This window comes from Protopterus annectens, chromosome 14.part0 (assembly GCF_019279795.1).
Source record: "Protopterus annectens isolate FY-2018-M chromosome 14.part0, PAN1.0, whole genome shotgun sequence".
In the NCBI taxonomy this organism is placed as follows: Eukaryota; Metazoa; Chordata; order Ceratodontiformes; family Protopteridae; genus Protopterus; species Protopterus annectens.
Genome location: NC_056748.1, coordinates 584,455,432 through 584,478,772, shown reverse-complemented (window position 1 = coordinate 584,478,772; position 23,341 = coordinate 584,455,432).

Below are 23,341 nucleotides of genomic sequence, written 5' to 3'. Positions count from 1 at the left end.
GTTAAAGTTATTAATGACTGTTGATGAAGTGTCTTTTGGGGAGGGATTGGGTTGTTGACTTTGGCCTGGATTTAATAGATTTTGGACCGATGACCAGAACTTTATAGGATTATTTTGGTGTGCCTATTGTAAGTTAAATTAGTGGAGTTTTTTGCTGAGCCTTGTACTGTGTTTGATTTTTTTTCATATCTGTCTGTAGTGTAGATATTTTTTCCTGGGATATGTTGCTGTACCATTCTTTCCAGGCATTGTCTCTAAGCACCATTAGTTGCTTACTGTTTTTAGATAGTCATTTTGCTGGATTAAGTTTAACTCTTTTTCTCCTAATAGGAGCATGTTGATTCACTATATTGGTAAAGGTTTTATTAACTTTGAGGGTGGCTTCATCTAAAGGAATATTTTTTTAACATACTCCAATCATATTGCCTGAGAGTATTGATGAAACTGTCTATATTAAAACTAGATAGGTTACACACATTCTTGTATGTGTGATGTTTTACTGGATTGCATACAAGCCTGTTTGCAAAACTGGGCATGTTGTAACTTAGGTTGTCAGAATGTATTCCATAGTCATAGACATTAATAGGTTTACTTGAGAAAATCCAGTCTGGAGTAGAGGCCTTAGAGAAGGGCTTGATATATCTTGTTGGTATATTAAAAAGCTGACAGAAAGCATACAAGTTAATTTGGTAGTGGGGTTATCAGATACAGTTTGGGCTCAGTCTATGTTAAGGCCACCATGGATGATGATTTCTTGGGGTATATTGTTGGTGCCCATGACAGTATCTCTTGTACTGTGCTGATGTTATTGCCATGGGGAAATATATAAGGCTTTGATGTGTATGGTCTTATAAGACTTTAGGTTGAGTAAGGCAACATGAATCTCTGCATTATTGAATGAGGGATGCTTTTTCTGATAAAGTAATATGTTCAGGTGTTTTGGTTATATAATACCTACCCCACATACTTTTTTGGATATACCATCTGTTAAAAGGATATTACATCCTGGAGGGAGGATTTCACTATCTTTGAATTCAGGTTTTAGCCATGTTTCTGTGATACCAAGGATATCAGCATTATAATGAGATATGAAAGCATGCAGTTTAGTTGCTTTGTTACATATGTTTCTGAGTTAATGTTTATAATTTTTAGATTTGTTTTAACCAAGTTGCAGGAGTCAGGTATTATATTATTAATGTTTTTTTGGCCATTATGCAAGTGACTGTTGTTATTGTACCTGGGTTGTGATAAATGTTGCTGCATATTTGCAGACTTGTAGGGATAGCTGGACTATACAATGCGACTTTGTTTTAAATGTGTTCTTTCTGACTAATTTGTGGGTTGGATTACTTACTTTTATATTCATTTGTTTGAAACGATGGATGTGAGATGGGTTGTAAAGGTTGTGGGCTATAGTAAATGAAATATGGGAGTAGTTGCAATTGAGAGTAATGGACTGAATATTGGACATAAGACTGATGTTAAGAAGTGTATGACAGTTGCTTATGTGTGCCAGAAAGAGGAGAGAAGCGAATTGTAGCACTTTGAGTAGCATGCTAATTATCATGGGACTGTAAACAGGATACAGATAGAAAGCTAGATAGGATTTGACTTGTTGTGGGTTGGGTGAAGTAGGAGGTGTTATCGAGTAATAATGTAGAAGGAATCCAGCTGAAAGAAAGAAACAATGTAAGAAGTGGTTAGTGAGTGAATGAAGGAGGGACAGAAGTATGGATTATAAACTATTTTAGGATTGGTGGTAATGTGGTAGTGGAGAGTAGCTTAGGATAAGTGTAGAGGATGTGAGGTGGGTGGGAATTGGAGATAGGGTAGGGGAGCAGAGTGAGCCCAGGCATAGCAAAGATGAACAGGGCATGCTCAACCCATCAGGTACATCAATGGAATGCAGTTGCTCCATCCACAAATGTTTTTCCACTAAAAACAATGAGATAGAATGTTTATAGATGCAAAGACAAGTTCTTTGAACTCTAACTACATGAGGTGAGTCACAACATTTAATTTTATTGTTATGGGCTTATTTACTTTTTCCAGTGAAATTTTACACTGCTAGAGCAAAGTATACTAAAGTGTTAATTTGGCCTCTCCTTATGCAGCATAATGCCTGTGACTGGGGTATCCTTCCAGTAGCTTCAACACTACTGAGACAAGTTGGATGTTCCTGATACTGATTCTTCAGATGGTGAAGAAACTGTGGTCAATTTTTCTTTGGGTGAAGGTGAAAGTAGAAGAGAACACTCATCCTTTAAGGATATTGATTCAGAACAGAACAATTACAACTCTTTCACTAGAGGTTCCAAATATGAATGGGGACACACAGTATTGGCAAGATAAAATGTAAAGGTACTGTTAAATGACTTAGAAAGGGGCCTCAAAAACTATCAAGTGACCCTTATTGAAATAAAATATTTTGAACACTTTTGTCACTTAAAAATTGCACCAAAGGGCTTAAAATTTTTTAAAGATCCTAATGGTGTCCTTATGGATAGCTCTTTTTTAAAAGAATTAGTAGAATGTTTTAATAATGTTGGGCTAAATTTTCTCAAAGTTTTAATATGTAACAACTACAATAATTTAAATACTATGAGGGACCAACTAGAACAACTGGACAACAGAGTAAAAGAGGAGATTAATATGTATACTGAATTTAAAATGGACTATGAAAGTTTACTGGTTTCATTAGAATGGTGTGAGAAAACTATAGTCCTAAGAAAACAGAAAATTGAACAAGACATTTATGCTTATGAGAATGGTACAGCTTATTATTCCTGCTAAAACAAATTTTACATCTATGATCTAGAAATGTACTGTTTTTGCAAATTCTACTAGTTCTAATACAGCAACAGGAATGAACAACATGGTTACTTTAGAATTTCCCTCTGAGAACAGTGGAAGTGATGTCACACAGTTCAGTAATTCCAGGGAGCATGCAGGAAGGAACCACAATGATGGTGAAGCAGCAGATTTTTCCCCATCTTCAAATTTCAAATGTTGCAATTCCAGAACTGACATTTTATTCCCACAATTCCATTTCTTGTGCAGAAGAACGTGAACTTCAAGCAAAAAACTATGGTCAGGGGAGGGAGAAGAATTTACCACAATGCAGCAGAACAACAACAAGGAAGAAATGATAAAGAATGGGCATAATGTGAGTTTTAACAACAAAATTACAATTTATCTGATGTAACATTAAATGAGCATCCTCTACAAGTGCTAGAATATCCACAAAAAGTCTCAGTGTTGCAGCATAAAACCACAAAAATCAGCTTGAATCCAATGCCTTTAATGTAAAATCCAAAGGTTTAAGTGCTTTTGTTCCTCATCTGACCTTCATCAGAACTCAACAACATTAAATAATACAATAATTTAAAGAGCCTTCCACATTAAAACACGTGTTCATAGCTAGCCAATAAAATCACTTAAAATCAGTGTGCTTCAGTTTCAGGAAAGCACTAATATATACTGCTTCATTTAACCTAATTTGCATCTTAGTTCAAAGGCATCAAGATGTTCATCTACAACTCTCCCCTGTATATCCTTTTTAATTTTTTGATAACCAAAAAAACAGACAAATGTGTTTCATAATTCATTACATGCTTATAAAGGGCATTTGTAGTTTTTTGTTTTTCTAATATCTAAACAGTGCTCAAAAATATGGTCCCTCAGTCTTCTAGAGGTTTTCCCCACATAGAAGGCTGGGTACTGCCTACACTGGGCAAGATAAATTACATTGGAGCTACAACAATTATAATGCCCATCAATTTTATATGAAACATTTCTAACTGTAAACACATTCCCACAAATTATTTTGGAACAGTGGGTGCAGAAACCACATTTCTTCATGCCAAAGGTTGAACACTGTGGCAGTCCCACATGTATACCCTCCAACCAATTTTTAAATGATTTGTCCTTTCTATAAACAAACATCAGTTTCCCCCCACACTTTGGCAAATATTCTAGTCAGATCTAAATACATCCCAGTTTTTCTTAATAATTTTTGCTATAGCCATACCATCCAAACTAAAAGTGGATATAAACATTGTTTCCTGGCTTCCAACTTCATGGTCATTTCCCTTTCCTCTAAAAGCACCATTATGCAAAAGGGGTTGCAAATACTCATGTTCACTTTTCCTAATAACCTCCTTTTTTATTTCATCAAGAACTTCAAAGGGATACCCCCTCCTAATAAACATTTTAATAAGAACATCACATTCACACTGGAAGGTGTCAAATTCAGAAACCATTCTTGCCAGTCTCACTAACTGGCCTTTTACCACCGATTTCTTTTGGTGTATAGGGTGCTAACTAGAGAAGTGTAGATATGAATTGGAAAAAGCTGGTTTACGATAAACATTGGATGTAAATCTACAATTTTCTTTATCCTTACTGATCTCTACATCCAAAAAGTTGATTTTATGTTCATTCCACTGGGATACAAAAGACAAAAATTCAACTGTATTGTTAATGTTCCCCAAGAATTCATTTATCTTTCCGTGGTTATCTCTCCACAATATAAATACATCATCAAAAGACAGTGTACATCACCAAGTTTTCCTTAAATATACTCTTCAAAACCTACTGGTCTTCCCACTCCACCATGACACAATTAGCAAACATGGGGGCACAAGAGGCCCCCATGCAACCCCTGTTGTTTGTTTGAAAACTGACCTTCAAATTGCAAGAAATTATTTTCTAACACTACCTCCATTAGGGTTGTCATGGCATCAATCCTCCAGGTTTCTAAACTAATATGTTTGCGAAGCTGATTTTCAAACCACCTAAGACCCACCTTGTGTGGGATAACCGAAAAGGTACGAACATCTATAGTTACTAAAATATGGTCAGACAAAAAAAAAATAATCCCATTCAATTTTCGTACAAAGTGCCTGGAATCCTTACAAATCTACTCAATTTTATTTAGCCCTCCTTTTAAGCTAATATCCAGGAACCTGGCAATAAAACAAGTTTTTGAACATGTTGCGTCCACAATTGAATGAAAAGGTGGATTGTTAACATCAGAATGAATTTTTTGGTATACTAAAAATTTAGGCTACAACTGGTTTTGAATTACACATGTAATTAAATTCCTTCTCTGAAATCTGCCCTTGTAAAACCATATCCTGTAACAACCCATCAGTTTTCAAATAGGCTAAATAAACTTCATTTCTAGAACCTTCAACATAAATGTCCATCGCCAGCGATCGACTCATAGAATTCAAATAGTCAATCTGGTCCATAATAATGAGTCCACCCCCTTTGTTCATTTTTTTCACTGATATAGTTGAATCTGTATATAAATCAACCAATAAGTTTTTTTCATTCCTAGTCAAATTGTGAAATTCAGTTTGACATGCACTATTAATCACATATCTAAAATCAACCTCACAAAACTTCTCAAATACTTGTACCAAGTGTTGCAGTGGGGGGTTAAAAGTACCTGGTCTACGTAACTCATTATTAAGGATAGTTCCAGCATCATTGTTAAACCACAATAATAAATTCAATTTCCAACAAAAGTTTTAAATCAACTATTGTCTCAACCAAATTCACCCACCTAGTGGGCACAAAAGACAAAACTTTAGATATTAAGTTAGCATGAAGATGGGTAATCAATATGGTGGAATAATTGTAAATACTAAAATCCCCACTGTCATTCAACACTACTTTGTAAGAAAAATAGACATTTTATCATTTCACAAGCTGCTAACCATTAAAGGCATCAACTGTACTTCTTCCTGTTGCAGTATTTCACTTTGAGTTTCTCTCCCTCTCTCACATATTGATCGTCCTGTTGGTTCAGTGAATAACCTCATTCTTTGTTGTATTTGAGCCTCACAGATCTCCAATCACCTCTATCTCCTAAAGGGGCTGTGTCACCATTATGTTCTGCATTTGTACTTTTTGTCTCTGTAGATGGTACCTCCTCCTTTCCGATTGGTCACACCATTTCTGCCTCTATGGAAACCCGGAGGTTTTGGATAAGCCCTGCCTTTCAAATATTGCTCAGAGTCCCTTTTAAACTTTTCAGTCTTCTTTTGCAGAACATTGTTGCATTGTCTATCACTGTTACTAAATATATTTGAATAGGTGGTCTCATAATAACTAAATTGAAGATCATCCAGTATCTTTTTATTCAGGGCATGTATTTGCTTAGAAAGTTTTTCAAGTTCAGTATTTTTATACTTTATCATGACTTTCATTATGTCACAACCAGCTCTATCAAAGAAATCATGCAACTCATGGATCATATCTGGTTTGTTGGCAGCTCCATTTGGATACCCCGAGAACCTCAACATTTTGGGGACATGGTGTGCTTCAGTACTTCTCAATAAATAATTTTTGAGTTGTAATCCTTTATACAAAAAGAGCAGTTTTTCAATGGAGGGTAACATTTCACCCATTTTTGATGCTGGTCAGCATGGTTGAACTGAGATGTTTCATTTAAATCAATGTTAAACTGGTTTGCTTTCCAGTCATTTAACACAGTCAAAGGAGGAGCTTCATTAACTAATTCACGAACATCTGTCTCATTTACTTGGGTTAAAGGAAGTCCATGGCTATACATAGATGAACTGTGCCCTGTACTGGCCAGAATAGACCCTAATAAATTAGTGAACTGCTGGCAGATTTGCTGTAGAAGTGATGTTAAATTTCCAATAGCCTGTGAGTTGTCTCCAGAAAAACAACATTGTCTGAATTGCTGCATCCTTCAAGTAAAGACATATTCTCAACTAACTTATAAAATAAAAACACAAATGAATAACCATAAAAATCTGTGTTGCAGCATAAAACCACAAATATCAGCTCAAATCCAACACATTTAATGTAAAATCCAAAGGTTTTGTTTCTCACTGGAATTTTATTAGAACGCAACAATATTAAACAATACAATCATTTAAATAGCTCTCCACATTAAGTCACATGTGCATAGTTGGCCAATAAAATCACTTAAAATCAATGTGCTTCAATTTCAGGACAGAACTAATTGATACTGTTTCATTTAATCTGGGGTAACTAGTTGCATTTAACCTAATTTGCTATCTTAGTTCACAGGCATCAAGATGCTCATCTACAACCCTTCCCTGTAATCCTTTTTAATTTTTTTTGATAACCAAAAAACAATCAAATGAAGGCAGATGGACCACATTTATGAGCACCGTTTAGATATAAAAAAACAAAAAACTACAAATGTCCTTTATAGTTGTCACTTCCGTGTTGGTACATGAATAAACAAGTCTTTGTGAGTTCTGTTTAAGCAGCTTTATTCTATACAAACACATCACTATAGAGGCTTATTGATTATGTACAAACTAACTACTGCGATCATACATGCTCACTCTTTTGTGGCTTTGACAAAATGGCACTAGGTTATGCATGTGTCTGGAATTTATACATACATGCACAGCCTCACGTGTTTCTTAAAGACATAGCACACACATGTTACACTCTGATCTACATCCTCCCTCTTTGAGAAATAGATCATGTAATTTGTCATGAGATTATTTAGCATGCAGAAATCACAGATAATCTAAATACTTGCATTATACAATACTATGTATACACACACACACACACACACACATATCGTATGTATACATATATATATATATATATATATATATATATATATATATATATATGTTGTTGTTTGTCTTTTTGGCTTTTCCCGGTAAGGGGTCGCCACAGCGGAACTCTGGTCCGCAAATGATTGACAGTAGATTTTTATGGTGCCGAGTTGCCAGCCCAATCCCCAACCTTCAGCGAAGGCACGCCCATTCATGTATGTCGTTCGGAGGCCACTCGACTGCGGGGAGGACATGCAGACTCCACACAGAAGGCACTCCCCCGCACACTAGCTTGGAATCAAACGGGAGAACCTCTTGCTGTGAGGCAACAATGCAACTGCTGGACTACCACGGCTTCATATATATACATATATATATATATATATATATATATATATATATATATATATATACATACATACATACACGCACACACACACAAAATCAAGTCCATGTTGCTGTCCATTTCACACTAGGCTTAGAAAATTGGGAATCAGATTTAGCAACTGGGACAGTCCCTGCAAAATTGTTGATCTGTGGAATGTCCGAATTACTTTCTGGAACAGAAGACTTTTGAACACATTCTGGTCTGGAAACAATGTCTGACTCATTCTTTGATCTAGACTTTCCATCACACATACAATGTTGTGATTGCAATGATGATGATTCTGGTACAGGAAGACGATGTCTGCGATTCCTCCTATACTCCACACCCTTGGAGCTTACCAAATAGGATCTCAGCTTGCCACAGATACCTGTAATCTGTCTTATTTGATCAAAACATTTTGTTGTTTGAATTCATACAGTTTCTCCTTCCCTCAATGAACAAAGCAATCTGCTCGATTTGTCATAACTATATTTCTGGGTATTACACTTCTTTAAGAATTGAGCCTTGATGGTTTTATTGTTCTTGAGTTAGGCTGCAACAAACTTGATAAAATAGGTAGCGTAGTTCTAGTTTGTCTGGAAAGTAGTCTTTGAGCAGGTGAGCCATGAATATCATAACAAGGTATGTTTCTGAGATTAAGTAAATTCAAGAATACATCGGTATTGTCACACATTTACTTTTCAAGTAATTGCTTTGCACTCTGTACTGCTCGTTCAGCTACATCATTGGATTGAGGATATTCAGGACTACTAGTGACATAGGTTCATAGGTTCAAAGGTTTGTACTAGGCTATCAGCCTTAGGGCCTGTACAAGCCTAGCCATAACAATTCCCTGGCTATTTCTTCCCACAATATTTACTTCCCTGACATGTACAGAGTCCCATTCTCTTGCTTTCTGAAACAACTGGCTAGTAAATTGAGTACCATTGTTAGAATAAAGTTTGTGTGTACTAGCATGAACTGAGAAATGTTTCAACTTGGTAATAACAGCTGTTGAGGTTAAGTTTGGTACCAGATCAATCTCAAACCAGTTTGAATAAGATACTACCAAAACCAAGTAGTGTCGATTGGTCCACTCAAAGATATCAGTTGCTACAGTAGACCAAGGTAGTTCAGGTATTGTATTTAGCTGAAGTGTTTCTTTTTGGCAATGCACTCTGGTTCTATTGCATACTGAGCAAGAAAAATAACTCTATCAGTGTCTTTCAATAATGAAGGCCAAAATACTAGTTCTCTTGCCCTCTCCTAGTGGATAATAAAACCTGGGTGACCATGATGCAAAATCTGAATATATTCTTGCTGTAAGGAAGCAGGAACACCAATTTTAGGACCTTTGAAAATAATGCCTTCATCTCTGTAAGGAAAATATGATTGCACCTCAGGTGATACACTGGAATGTTTTGATGGCCATCCGACATGGATGTAGTGATTAACCGTTTGTGAAATTGGATCAGTTGTAGTGTGATCTCTCAACTTATGAAGTCTAATGGTAGAAAAATTACACACTGACATTACATGCCATCACTTGTCAAAATGAACTATCTGCATCCAAAACAGAAATTGCAGTGGCATTCGGTATTAGAGCTGCAACTTCTTCAACTGTGCACATTGGATGATACAGTCTTTTTAATGCTTTATTCAAATATCTGTGGTCAATGCATATTCTGATTTTGTCTGAGCTTTTATGAGCGGCTACCATGGACAACACCCATTCAGTTGGTTCTGTGACTGGACAAATCACACCTTGCTGCACCATCTTATCCAACTGAGCTTTAACTTTATTTTGCATTGTTATTGGAACTCTTCTTGCTGGTTTGACTACTGGAGTGGCCTCTGGATCTAACTTCATAGAATACACAACTGGAAGTTTGCCCAATTTGTCATAAAAAACATTAGCGTACTTTGAGAAAATGGCTTCGGAAAAACTTGAACTTGGAACTGCATTCACATGATGAACTTCTTTAGCAAAGGAAAGCAGATTCATTTTCAGACTAACTTTGAGACCTAGTAAAGATTGCACTGGTCATTGGACTACATAGAATAATAAGTTGTAACAGTTCTCAGCCAAATAACATTAAAGTATTACTGAACCTTCGGTTTGAATTTCTTCACCTACATATGCAACAAGTCTCGCACTGCTGGTTACATTGAGTTTTGTTAGTTCTCACTTTTGCAAATGTGTCTCCTTATATAACATTACACTTTGACCCAGTGTCTACTTTGAGCTGTGTGTATTTCCCATTGATTTGAACCATACAAAACACTTCACTCCTTGTTAATATGTCTACTGCATCAATTCTTTCTCCACGTACTGATATATCATCCACATAGAAAGCTGATTGTTTTGGCTCTACTTGATCAACTTGCTTTTTTGTGCGACCTTTCTTTACAACTAAGTGAGGCTTACATGATTTGCAAAACTTTTGGAAATGGTTCCATTTTTTACACTTGTGGCATTGCTGACCATATGCTAAACACTTCTCTCTTTTAGACTCATGATTTCCACCACAGTTGTGATAGTTAACAATAAAGCTAGACTTGGGTTTTGCTGACTCATGTTTGTGTTGCACTGAGCTGGAGGTGGAGCTTGCACTTTTTCTGGAACTGTCTGGAAAGCTTCGTACCTTCTTTGGAAACCCTGTGACTGCCCTTTGCTTAAGCCTGTTTCTGCTTCCCACGTGTTGCATACTATCTACGTTTGCTCTGGAGCTTACTGAAACCATGCTTTTGTCACTCACAGGCATGTTTGTATGTCTTTCTGTCACCTCATGGATCTGACAAATCTCTGTTGCTTTGATTAATGGCAAATGAAAGTCACGAAGTAAAATCTTTCTCACTGCAGCACTGTTAATACTACACACAAATCTGTCCTTTATCAGCTCATCTTTCAAATCAACAAACTGACACATTTTAGCTCTGTTTCTCAAGTCAGTTATATAAGCTGCAAGTGTTTCCCCTGATTTCTAATTTCTTGTGTAAAACAAATGCCTTTCTAATGTAATATTCATCTGGGGATTGCACATTTCTCTGAACTTGCACTTTAAACACTCGGGGTCTTCCCTGGATTCAGCTTGCACAAGAATATGGAGGCCTGCACCTTCACCTTTATACACTTCTGGTGCATAGACAAATGAACGTTCACTTTATATGGCCTCAGATCCTGCTAGATTTAGCAAAATGAATGCCTTGGTGCATGCCTCTGGATCTGTCTAAGCTGTTTGTATATAACTATCATACTCTTATTAAAATATTTTTATTTATTTATTTATTTAACATTTGCTGACCGGGAAAGTCTGACTAGGACTGAGCCTATTTTCAGTGGAGGCCCGGAGAGAAATACTCCATATTCTCCAGTTGTCTGCAATATTCTCATCAAGTACAAGTGGTTGCGGTTTTTGAAATCCATCTGCCATATTAACACATACCAGCAAAGGGTCTTGCAAATGCGCACGAATACACACACGCACACAAGTAATTAGCCATAAACACAATTTGATCAATGCTTTTGTGCTCTGTACTTATACTGTCTGTCTTTAAGCTTTTCTGAATTGTGCAAATGAACAACCTTGTAGTACTTTCAAATAACTGAACTTTATGAAATAAACCTTGCAGGCTTCTCGATGCTTTTTTACACTTTGCGAAATAGATTTTCAAATTTCCCAATGCTTTACTATGCTTTGTGAAACAGCTTTTTAGATTTCTCAGTGCTTTGCTTTGCAAAATAGCTTTTTCGGGCTATCAGTGCTTTACAAAACTTTACAGACTATATTTTCAAACTTTTTGATGCTTTACAGAGCTTTGTGGAATAATTTCTGGGACTTTTTGATGCTTTATGTAATCTTTGATTGGTAAAAGCAGAAATGCTAAATTAATTTTCTTTCGAAATTGGTAAAGGCAGAAATGCTAACGTAAATCACTTGGAACTTTATGGATAAAGGCAGGAATGCTACAGTCATACGCTATCACTTGTCAAAGTCATCACTTTAAGAAACATTCGAGAACTTTACGATGCAACTGAGCAACTCATGAGCACTGTAATACTCTTGTAATCTTTTGTAAGAAACATCTTTTATCAATGCAAGAAATATATCAAGCAACTGTGCAATGCAAGTAAATCAGACTTCTGTTGCTCAAATTCAATATCTTTTGAAGTATTTGCACTTTGCAAATGACTACATGTAATGCACTAAAATATCCCCAAAATGGCAGTACCTTGCTAGGCAATTCTTTACAGTACAAGAAGTACTCTGTAATTGCATCACTTTGTGAATAGACACACCCAGCACAAGAACTTTTCTTCAAATAACTATGCTTTGACTGGATTATATGAAATAGTTCATAGGTTCATAGGTAGGTACTAGGCCACTGGCCCTAGGGCCTATACAAGCCTAGCCAAAAATGTACCCTGGCTTTCGCCACCCAAGAAAATTATTTTCCTGTGCCTCTGTCAAGCAGTATCACAGAAGTGATCCCCGGGGTGAATTTCCTATTACCCATCCAATCATCAAGATTTTTCTTGAAGAGTGCTAATGAGGAGCCCTGTTTGACATAGATAGGTAGTCTGTTCCAGAGTATGGGAAGTCTCTGGGACAGGAATCTATCCCTCCAGCATGCTCTGTTTATTGTGGTGACATGGTTTAGGTCCCTAGAGCATGTAGCTCAGAGGGATTGGGATTTCTTTAAGTGGAGCATGTCCAGCAGCTCTGGGTTTGACATAGCTTTGTATGTTAGGCAGAGATCACCTCTGAGTAGGCGATATGCGACGGAGTAAAGCTGGAGTTTTTTGAGACGGTCTGCGTAAGGCATCTATTTGAGGCCAGTAATCCCCTTTGTGAGGTATTTTTGCGGCCTTTCCAGTTGTTGTAGATGTCTTGTGAGGTACATACCAAAAGGGGTGTTGTACTCTATAATGGGTCTAATGAGTGATGAGTAGAGGGGAACAATGACCTCTTTTTTTCTGGATGAGAAAGCTTTTGTGATGAGGTGTGCCACATAGAAGGATTTCCTGACCACTTTGGCGATGTGATTATCAAAGGAGAGACTACTGTCCACCTGTGTCCCAAGGTCTCTTATTGCACTTTCGGTGTTAAGTAGACTATGGCCTATGTGATAGTTCATGGGTACAGAATTTTTACCAAAGGGGATGACAATGCACTTTTTGGCATTGAGCTTGAGACCATGTCTTTGACACCAGGCATCTGTCTCAGTGAGGCCCATTTGTAGGATGTCCACATCATTAGGAGTTTCAATTATGGCTCCTAGTTTGCAGTCATCTGCAAATTTAGTTAGCCAAAGACCTTCTGTGTTAGCCTGTACTTCAGAGAAGTAGATACCAAACAGGAGAGGACCCAGGACTGAACCCTGTGGTACACCACTTGTCACTGGTCTGAAGTCTGATTTGGAGTCTGCTATTTTCACAGTGTGGGTTCTTTCGGTAAGCCAGTTGGCAACCCATCTTGTGACATAGGGATTTATACCTAGCTTAGTGAGTTTATCTATAATTCCAGAGTGGGGGATGGTGTTGAATGCCTTGGCGAGATCTAGATAGGCTGTGTGAACCACCTTACCCTCATCTATGTCTTTGGTGACTACTTCAAAGAAGTCTATCAGGTTTAGGAGACATGATCTGCCTTTTACAAACCCAAACTGTGTGGGGTCCAGGGTTTGGAGATCTCCAATGTCTTTGTTTATGAGTTCCATGATGATACGTTCCATGGCCTTGCAGAAGAGGCTCGTCAGGCTAATGGGGCGGTATTTCCCGGGGTCTGTTGTGGCCCCCCTTTGTGGAGTGGGATAACTGTCGCAGTGCGCCATTCAATGGGCACAAAGCCTAAGGTGAGGCTATGATTGCACTTTGCACACAGTGAACTCTTTCAAATACGTGCACAGTAACAAGCACACACTGTAAGCAGCTTTACACACCTTGAGATACTTTGAATAACTTTAATTATGCCCGTGATACAATATGAAGTCATAGTTATGCCCAAACACAGCACTTTGCCCAAACAGAAGCAGTCACCTTGTTTTATTTTTGCTTACTGTGCCCTTTTCTCCTTTCTTATTATATTCTTTTTGCTCATTTAAGCCTTTTTTTTATACCCAAAATACTTTTCTTGTGCTTGTTTTACTCTAAACTTCCCCAATTCTTCATTAAACACTCATTCTGTCTTAAACATGCTCATTTGGACTTAAACATGCTTATTTGGCTTTAAACATGCTTGTTTCGTACTTTAAATTCAACTGTCTTGTCAAATACTTTTATCTTAAACATTTTCTTTAGTTAACAAACCTTTTTGTACTTTCCACTTGCCAGATAATGAGGTTTGTGCCCTTGTAATGCCCTTCCTTGCCTCTTTTCACATCGAGTAAATAATTTACATTATTTTTCATTACCTTTGATTCTTCCTGATTGTGTCTGTATGGTTTTCTCTCAGTTTAACCTTTGCTGTTGTCTTTAAATCTCATGGCTCCAAATGTTCTTATATTCTTCTCTTTTTCATCCCAGTTCTGACACCATGTCGCTTTCATGTTGGTACACAAATAAACTGTCTTCATGGGTTCTGTTTAAGCAGCTTTATTCTATACAAACACATCACTATAGAGGCTTATTGACTATGACTTAAGTAACTTATATGCAAAAGAACTACTGCGATCATACATGCTCACTCTCTGGCTGCTTCTGCAAAATGGCACTAGGGATTGCACCCATCTGGAATTTATACATGCATGCACAGCCTCGCATGCTTCTTAAAGACTTAGCACACAGACATTACACTCTGATCTACAGTAGTCATGCAATGAATTATGAAACACATTTGTGCAACTAGTTACCCCAGATTAAATGAAGCAGTATCTATTAGTTCTATCCTGGAACTAAAGCACATTGATTTTAAGTGATTTTATTGGCTAATTATGAACATGTGACAATGTGGAGGGCTATTTAAATGACTGTATTATTTAATGTTGTTGAGTTCTGATGAAGTTCTGATGAAGAATGAAAGTGCTTAACTCTTGGATTTTAAACCTTTGGATTTTACATTAAAGGTGCTGGATTCCAGATGATTTTTCAGGTTTTATGCTGCAACACTGAGACTTTGTGGTTATGCATTTGTGTTTTTATTTTATAAGTTTGTTGAGAATATGTATTTACTCAAAGGATGCAGCAATTCAGGCAATGCTGTTTGTCCTGGAGACAACTCATGGGCTACTGGGAATTTAATGGCACTTCTACAGCAAGTCAGCCAGCAGTTTGATAATTTATTGGTGTCTAATCTGACCAGTACAGGGCACAGTTTGTCTATGTATAGCCTTGGACTTCTTTTAACCCAAGTGAGAGAGTTGTTCGTGAGTTAGTTAATAAAGCTCCACCCTTGACTGTGTTAAATGACTGGAAATCAAACCAGTTTAACATTAATTTAAATGAAACATCTCAGTTAAAACATGCTGATCCGCATCAAATGATGGGTGAAATGTTACGCTCCTTTGATAAACTGCTCTTTTCATATACAAGATTACAACTCAAAAATTGTTGTTTATCAAAAAGTATTGAAGCATACCATGTGCCCAAGGGTTGAGGCTCTGGCGGTATCCAAATGCAGCTGCCAGCAAACCAAACATGATATACGAGTTGCATGATGTCTTTTATAGAGCTGGTTGTGACATAATGAAAGTCATGATAAAGTATAACAATAATGCTTGAAAAACTTTCTAAGCAAATACATGCCCTGAATAAAAAGATACTTGATGATCTTCAGTTTAGTTATTATGAGACCAACTATTCAAATATATTTAGTAACAGTGATAGACAATACAACAATTATTCTGCAAAAGAAGACTGAAACGTTTAAAAGGGATGCTGTACAATATTTAAAAAGCAGGGCTTATCTGAAATCACTTGGTTTCCATGGAGGCAGAACTAGTGTGACCAATCAGGAAGAAGTACCGGAGGAGGTTCTCTCTACAGAGATAGGAAGTACAAAAATGGAATGCAATGGTGAGGAGGTCACTTTAGAGGATGGAGGTGTTTGGAGATCTGAGAGACTCAAATACCACAAGGAATGAGGTTATTCATTGAACCAACAGGGGGATCAATATGTGAGAGAGGGAGCGAAACCCAAAGTGAAATATGGGAACAGGAAGAAGCACAATTGATGCCTTTAATGGTCAGTAGCTTGTCAGATGAAGATGTCTCTGTTTTTTCTTACAAAGTAGTGTTGAATGATGGTAGGGATTTTAGTATTTAGAGTTATTCCACCAAGCTGATTATCCATCTTCATGCTAACTTACTATCTAAAGATTTGTCTTTTGTGCTCACTAGGTGGGCAAATTTGGTTGAGACAATAATTAATTAAAACTTTTTTTTTGGAAGTTGAATTTATTATTGTAGTTTAAACAGTGATGCTGAAACTATCCTTAATAATCAGCAACATAGACTGAGTATTTTAACCCCCCCCCCATTGCAACACTTGGCACAAGTATTTGAGAAGTTTTGTCTGGTTGATTTTAGACATGCAATTGATAGCCCATGTCAAACTGAATTTCAAAATTTGACTAGGAATTAAAAAAAAGTATTGGTTGATTTATGTACAGATTCAAATATATGAGTGATGAAGCCAGATGATGGATGTATGCTCATTATTATGGACCAGATTGACTATTTGAATTCTATGAGTCGATTGCTGGTGATGGACACTTATGTTGAAGTTTCTAGAAATAAAGTTTATTTAGCCTATTTGTAAATTGATGGGTTGTTACAGGATATGGTTTTACAAGGGCAGATTTCAGAGAAGGAATTTAATTACATGTGTAATTCAAAACCAATTCTAGCCCAAATTTTTGGTATGCAAAAATTCATTCTGATAGTAACAATCCACCTTTTTGTCCAGTTGTTGATGAAGCATGCTCAAAAACTTGTTTTATTGCCAGGTTCCTGAATTTTAGTTTAAAAGGAGGGTAAAATAAAATTGAACAGATTTGTAAGAATTCCTGGCACTTTCTAGGAAAATTAAATGGGATTAATTTTTCTTCTGACCTTACTTTTGTAATTATAGTCATCCATGCCTTATTTTTAGTTATCCCACACTAGGTGGGTCTTAGGTGGTTTGAAAACCAGCTTCACAAATGTAGTAGTTTAGAAACCTGGAAGACTGATGTCATGACAACCCTAATGGAGGTAGTGTTAGAAAATAACTTCTTGTACTTTGAAGGTTAGTTTTTTAAACAAGCAACAGGGGCTGCCATGGGGGCCGCTATGCCTCCAAGTTTGCTAATTATGTTATGGTGGAGTGGGAAGACCAGTATGTTATGAACAGTGTTTTTAAGGAAAGCTGGGTGATGTACACTCGTTTTTTGAGCAATATATTTATATTCTAGAGAGATACCCCTGGGAAGCTAAATGAATTCTTGGGGTACATTAACAATACAGTTGAATTTTTGCCTTTTTCATCCCAGTGGATGTAGAGATCAGCAAGGATACAGAAAATTGTAGATTTACATCCAATGTTTATCGTAAACCAACTCTTTCCAATTCATATTTAGATTTCAATAGTTGGCACCCAATACACCAAAAGAAATCAATGGTAAAAGGCCAGTAAGTGAGACTAGAAAGAATGGTTTCTGAATTTGACACCTTCCAGTGTGAATGTGATGTTCTTATGAACATGTTTTTTAAGAGGGGTATCCCTTTGTATTTCTTGATGAAATAAAAAAGGAAGTTATTAGAAAAAGGGGAAAGTGGGTATTTTCATTCCCTATGGTGTAGTGGTGCTATTACAGGAAAGCAAAATGACCATTAAGTTGGAAGCCAGGAAGCAAGAATGTTTATATCCACTTTTAGTTTGGATAGTATGGCTGTGGCAACAATTAAGAAAAACTGAGATGTATATATGTCTGACCAGAATATTTGTCAAAAGTGGGGGAAAGACCAGTGTTTGTTTATAGAAAGGGCAAATCTTTTAAAAATTAGTTGAAGGGTATACATGTAGGAGTGCCACAGTGTTCAACCTTTGGCATGAAGAAATGCATTTTCTGAACACACTGTTCCAAAATAATTTGTGAGAATGTGTTTACAGTTAGAAATGTTTCATATAAAATTGAGGGCTGTTATAATTGTTCATAGGTGAGCACTAGGCTAATGGCCATGAAGCCTTTACAAGTCTAGCCCATAGAAGTGCCCTGGCATCATGCCGCCCGACGTTAATTCCCAGTGCCTCTATCAAGTAGAGCCACTGGAGTGATTCCCGGGGTGAACTTTCCATTTCCCATCCACTCATCAAGATTTGTCTTGAAGAGGAACAGTGAGGTGCTCTGCGTGACATGTATTACATGTATGTTGTTGCTCCAATGTAGTTTATCTTGCCCAGTGTAGGCAGTGCCCAACCTTCTATGTGGGGAAACCTCTAGAAGGCTGAGGGGACCGCATTTATGAACACTGTTTAGATATTAAAAAACAAAAAACTACAAATACGCTTTATAGGTGTGTCATGAATTATGAAACACATTTGTTTGGGTTTTTGGTTATCCAAAAAATTAAAAAGGATATACAGGAGAGGGTTGTAGATGAACATCTTGATGCCTGTGAACTAAGGTGGCAAATTAGGTTAAATGCAACTAGTTACCCCAGATTAAATGAAGAAGTATCTATTAGTTTTTTCCTGAAATTGAAGCACAGTGATTGTATGTGATTTTTTATTGGCTAACTATGAACATGTGACTTAATGCGGAGGGCTATTTAAATGATTGTATTGTTTAATGTTGTTGAGTTCTGTTGAAGTTCCAATGAAGAATGAAAGTGCTTAACTCTTGGATTTTAAACCTTTGGATTTTACATTAAAGGCATTGAATTTGAGATGATTTTTGTGATTTTATGCTGCAGCACTGAGAGTTTTTGTGGTTATCCATTTGCATTTTTTATTATAAGTTCTAGAATATGGTTTTAGCTTTATTCCATCCTAGCCACAGAGCCGACATTACTTGTAGCTTAATAGAACTAAAACTTTTTCTAGGAAACTTAATTTACAATATATTTTGGAAGACATTCATGGAAGCAGTGCTGTTAGAAAACCTTCTGTTTTAACCCAGTATTACACCATACTATAAAGAATGTAACAAAATGAGATACTGCCATCTCAGCTATCTGGAATTTTGTAAATAATTATATGTCATTTGTGAATATTAATATACTTTATATAGAAGTGTGACAGAAAGAGATATTCTCAGCCCGGCTATCTGGAATTTTGTAAATCATTGTGTGTCATTTGTGAATGTCAACATACTTCATGTAAGATGCTTGTGTTAGAGATGTATTAGACTGGAATTTTGTAAATAGTTGTGTCATTTGTGAATGCCAACATACTTCATGTGAAATGCTTGTGTTAGAGATGTATTAGAACTGTATGTCAGATTGTACAGATGTGCTGAAGAGATATTTTATAAAGTACTGAGGAAAAATGTATAAACATTATTGTAACTGTTTAAATGTATATATTTTAACACGGGAACTGGAACACAGGAGATTAACTTGCAAAATTTCAGAAGAATAGTTGAAATTAAGTTACTTTATGGCTGGGCCATAAACAAAGGATGTTATCTTTCAGTTTCAGTTAACAGGAAACAGAACGTCTGTACTAGAGAAGTTTTTGTATTGTCTTTAAATGTGGAAGAATGTAAATTATTTTACTTCTTCCACCATTTGCCAAAAGATCTGAGGTATGTGTATTTTCACAGGTAGATGCTAAATGCTACAGCTGTATCAATGGTTGTGAGCCTGGGAACTGAAGTCAGATGACAAGAAATGATGTAATTCTGCTATCCCAGCAGTAATATTTGGGATATTAATTTAAGAACTCTCTGAGAGAGAGACTGAGCATTTTGTATTTTGTCTTTAACCTGACAAGAACATCCACTCATGACATCTGCCTGCTTGCTCTGTAAGTAATTCTAGGGAACAGTATAATTCTTTTAGATATAGTCAGGAAAATAGCTGAGCTTAATTTAGATGCTTTTCTTTATTTGTTTGAGACTGTCCTGCAATATTGTTTTAAATATTTCCTGTGATTTTTCAACTCTGATGCAACTGTGATTATATACTAAGTATTTTCTTGTTCTTTTATTTATTATTAAATAAATTTAAACCTTTCATTGTGGCTGACATTTGTGAAACATATTTAAGTTCTGAGAGTCTTTGCATATTTATTTGGTGACACTGTAGGCCACTCCTAATAGCCTTGGATTAATAGTTACATTGCACAGTAAGATTGGAATCCTTTGTTAAGAGCCTTAAAGCAGCTGATAAGGACATGGCTGGTGCTAGTAAAAATGACCCTATAGTCTGGGCAGAAGGTGGCATAGCTAGTAAACCTGTGCCAGTCTTTCCCAGGTGTGTGTGGGTATGGGTGTGTTTGTGTATAAATCAAACCTCAAAGTGTGTGTATGTCAGCTACTTGGCAGGGACACAAAGCACTGGTTGGACAGAGAAGGTGCTAGAGGTCGTGGCTTGGCCACACAGCTGAGATCTCAACCCTATAGCTGTGCCAATGGGGAGTCTTACTGGAGATCTGGAGAAAGAGGGAGAAATGAACCCCAGACTGACTGTGGTCTCTGTGTGCTCTTAATGGAAATTGCACTTTACTGTGTGTGTACTTGTTATCCTCCCAATGCATGTCACACACAGTTGCCAGTGGTGAGGATTGAAGCTCATGTTTGATTGGCCAGTGGTGGGGCACCACACAGACATTTGAAACTTTTTGTGAAAAATGAGATATGACAAGCTTTGTCTAAAAGAATGAGTAAACCTTTTTTAATTTAAGCTCATAGCAAATGAAAGCATTAAAAAAACTAAAATATAACAACATGTTAAGATTTATTAAAGCTGACAAACAGAAGGGCTGGTAATAGTGAATACAGTACAATATAATACTGCAGTTGAAGAAATGCTTATGAATGTGGAAGAATATGTAGTGACCAATGAATGTGAAGTATAGAAAAATTATTTTTATATCAGAGACTGTCTTTATGAAATGGTACTTAATGTAGACATGGATAGCAAACTGCATAATTTTCTTGCTATAGAACATCCAAGACTAGGAATACTTTTTGGTATACCAAAAAATTCATAAATATCCAACATGCTTCCCTTTTAGGCCTATAGTGTCAGCTTCAAGAAACAGTGCTGAGGTTATTTATTTTTAGAGTCAGTACTAAATTCTTTAGTTCAGCCATTTTCATCATACATAAGCGAGTCTTGGGATTTTTTGAACAGCTTCAAAGAATTTACTGAGACATCAAAATACTGTCCTAGTGATACTTATATTTATACTGTTTATATAACATCCTTTTTCACTTCCATCCCTCAAGACAAAGGTGTAGAATATGTTAGGAATTTTTTACACCAATACACCAACTTGGAGAACAATCACGTTTATTTATATTGTTTTTCAATTGATATTTTATGGAAAATGATTTCTTTCTGTTTAATTAAAAAAAATTATAAACAAAAGAAAGGTATTTCTATGGGGGCAACAGCGCCCCCTGCATTTTCAAGTGTAGTTCTTTATTGGTGAGAGTTAGAGATTCTACCAGGTTTCATCATACACTATAACTTTATATATCACAAAAAATTTGTGGATGAATTGTTTTTCATCCCTCAAGGTGAAACAGGAAGTCATCAAGTCTGTCTTTTTAGGGGTCTACTTCTAAAGCGTGACTTCCTCAAGACTGACTTTCAAAATTCTGAAATGAAAATCATGAAAGTTGAAAACCCAAATGTTGATTTTTACTAGGGTAAGTAAACACTTGGCCAACTATAAACGAAACTCACACTGAGGTAAGTAAAACCCACCTAGGTGGGGGGGCTACCCCCCCACACTCCCTAAGTAAATATACCATCTCCGAGATCACACTACGGTGGAGAACAGGGCATGTTGAACAAGTGTTTACGTACCCTAGTAAACAGTCGCCGTTCAGGTTTTGGAACTTTTGTGATTTTTGTCTCGGGATTTTGAAAGTCGGTCTTGTGGAAGTCGGGCTTTAGAAGTAGATCCCTTTTTAGAAGGTTTGAATTCTAGCACATCTTTTTTATAGTTTGTCCCAGGGAAACTGGACAAAATGGAAGTTTTTTGCATGTGGAATTATGGTATGATAGAACTACGTCAAGATCTCATAGCTGTATACATTGCAAAAGTACCTTTACAAACCACTATTTACACTGTAGGAGTCACCATCCTACATGCATGAAGAACAGTCCTAGTGGCCAATTCTTTCAGGCCTCTAGAACAAACAGTAGAGATATAGATTTTGAAAAGGAGATAGAGGTTATCACTTCTTTACTTTTAGCTAGAGGAGATAATAAAGAGCTTTTATTATATACTGCTGAAGAGGTAGGATCAAAATGTAAAACACAGTTTGGTCCTATTTTGATATATGGATTCTCCAAAAAGATTACTGGGTCTTTAGTACATAATACAGATGAACCACTCGATAACACAGCATCCAGATTTTGTTTGGATATGACAGTGGACAGTGAAACTATCAAAAATATTATGTATAATAACTGGAAAATTATTGCTGGGAATAGTGACATCTCTAGTGTAGTAGGAGAGGTTCCTGCATTTGTGTACAGGAAAAGTCATTGTATTAAAAACTTGCTTGAAAGGACCTTATATTTTTCTATAACATTCTGCTTATATTTTGTGGACAAAAAATAGAGACACCTGTAATACCAAAGGTGTTATATACATAGTTCTCTACTCAGGCTGCCCAAGCTTTTATGTGGGTATGACCACTAGGAGCTTGGGCAAAAGGATAAAAGAACATTGTTATGCTATTAAAACTAATGACACTAGAAATGTTCTTTATAGACACGCAGACAAATGTTTACAATTCAAAAAGTTTTTGTTTGCTCTGGTGGAATCAGTTTCAGAAGACCAGAGGGGTGGCAGCTATGAAAGTGTTGTTGAAAGAAGAGAAACTTGTCAGTAAATAAAATTAGCTGCTGACACACCCCTTTGTTTAAATTACCACATTAATATAAAGTGTTTTCTCAAATAATACAGACTTTATATCACTTAAAGGGTTAATACAGCAAAAACTTTGTTTTACATATTTGTTTAATTGATTAATTGTTTTTATATTCTTATTGGATGGAATGGTTTTAACTTGGAGTATATAACAATGTGTTTTGTATTTTTTTAACATTCTGGATAAAGTCTGAGGACAAAAGTGAATATTAATCTGAGAATACTTTAGAAACATTGGTCTCTTCTGTCTTGCATTCAGGTGCTCTGGTTTTGTTTTATGTTACTGTTGATATACACCTGGTTGGGCTTTGCTTCATATTTTTTGTTTTTGTTTTTTACTACTACTGGTGCTGCGG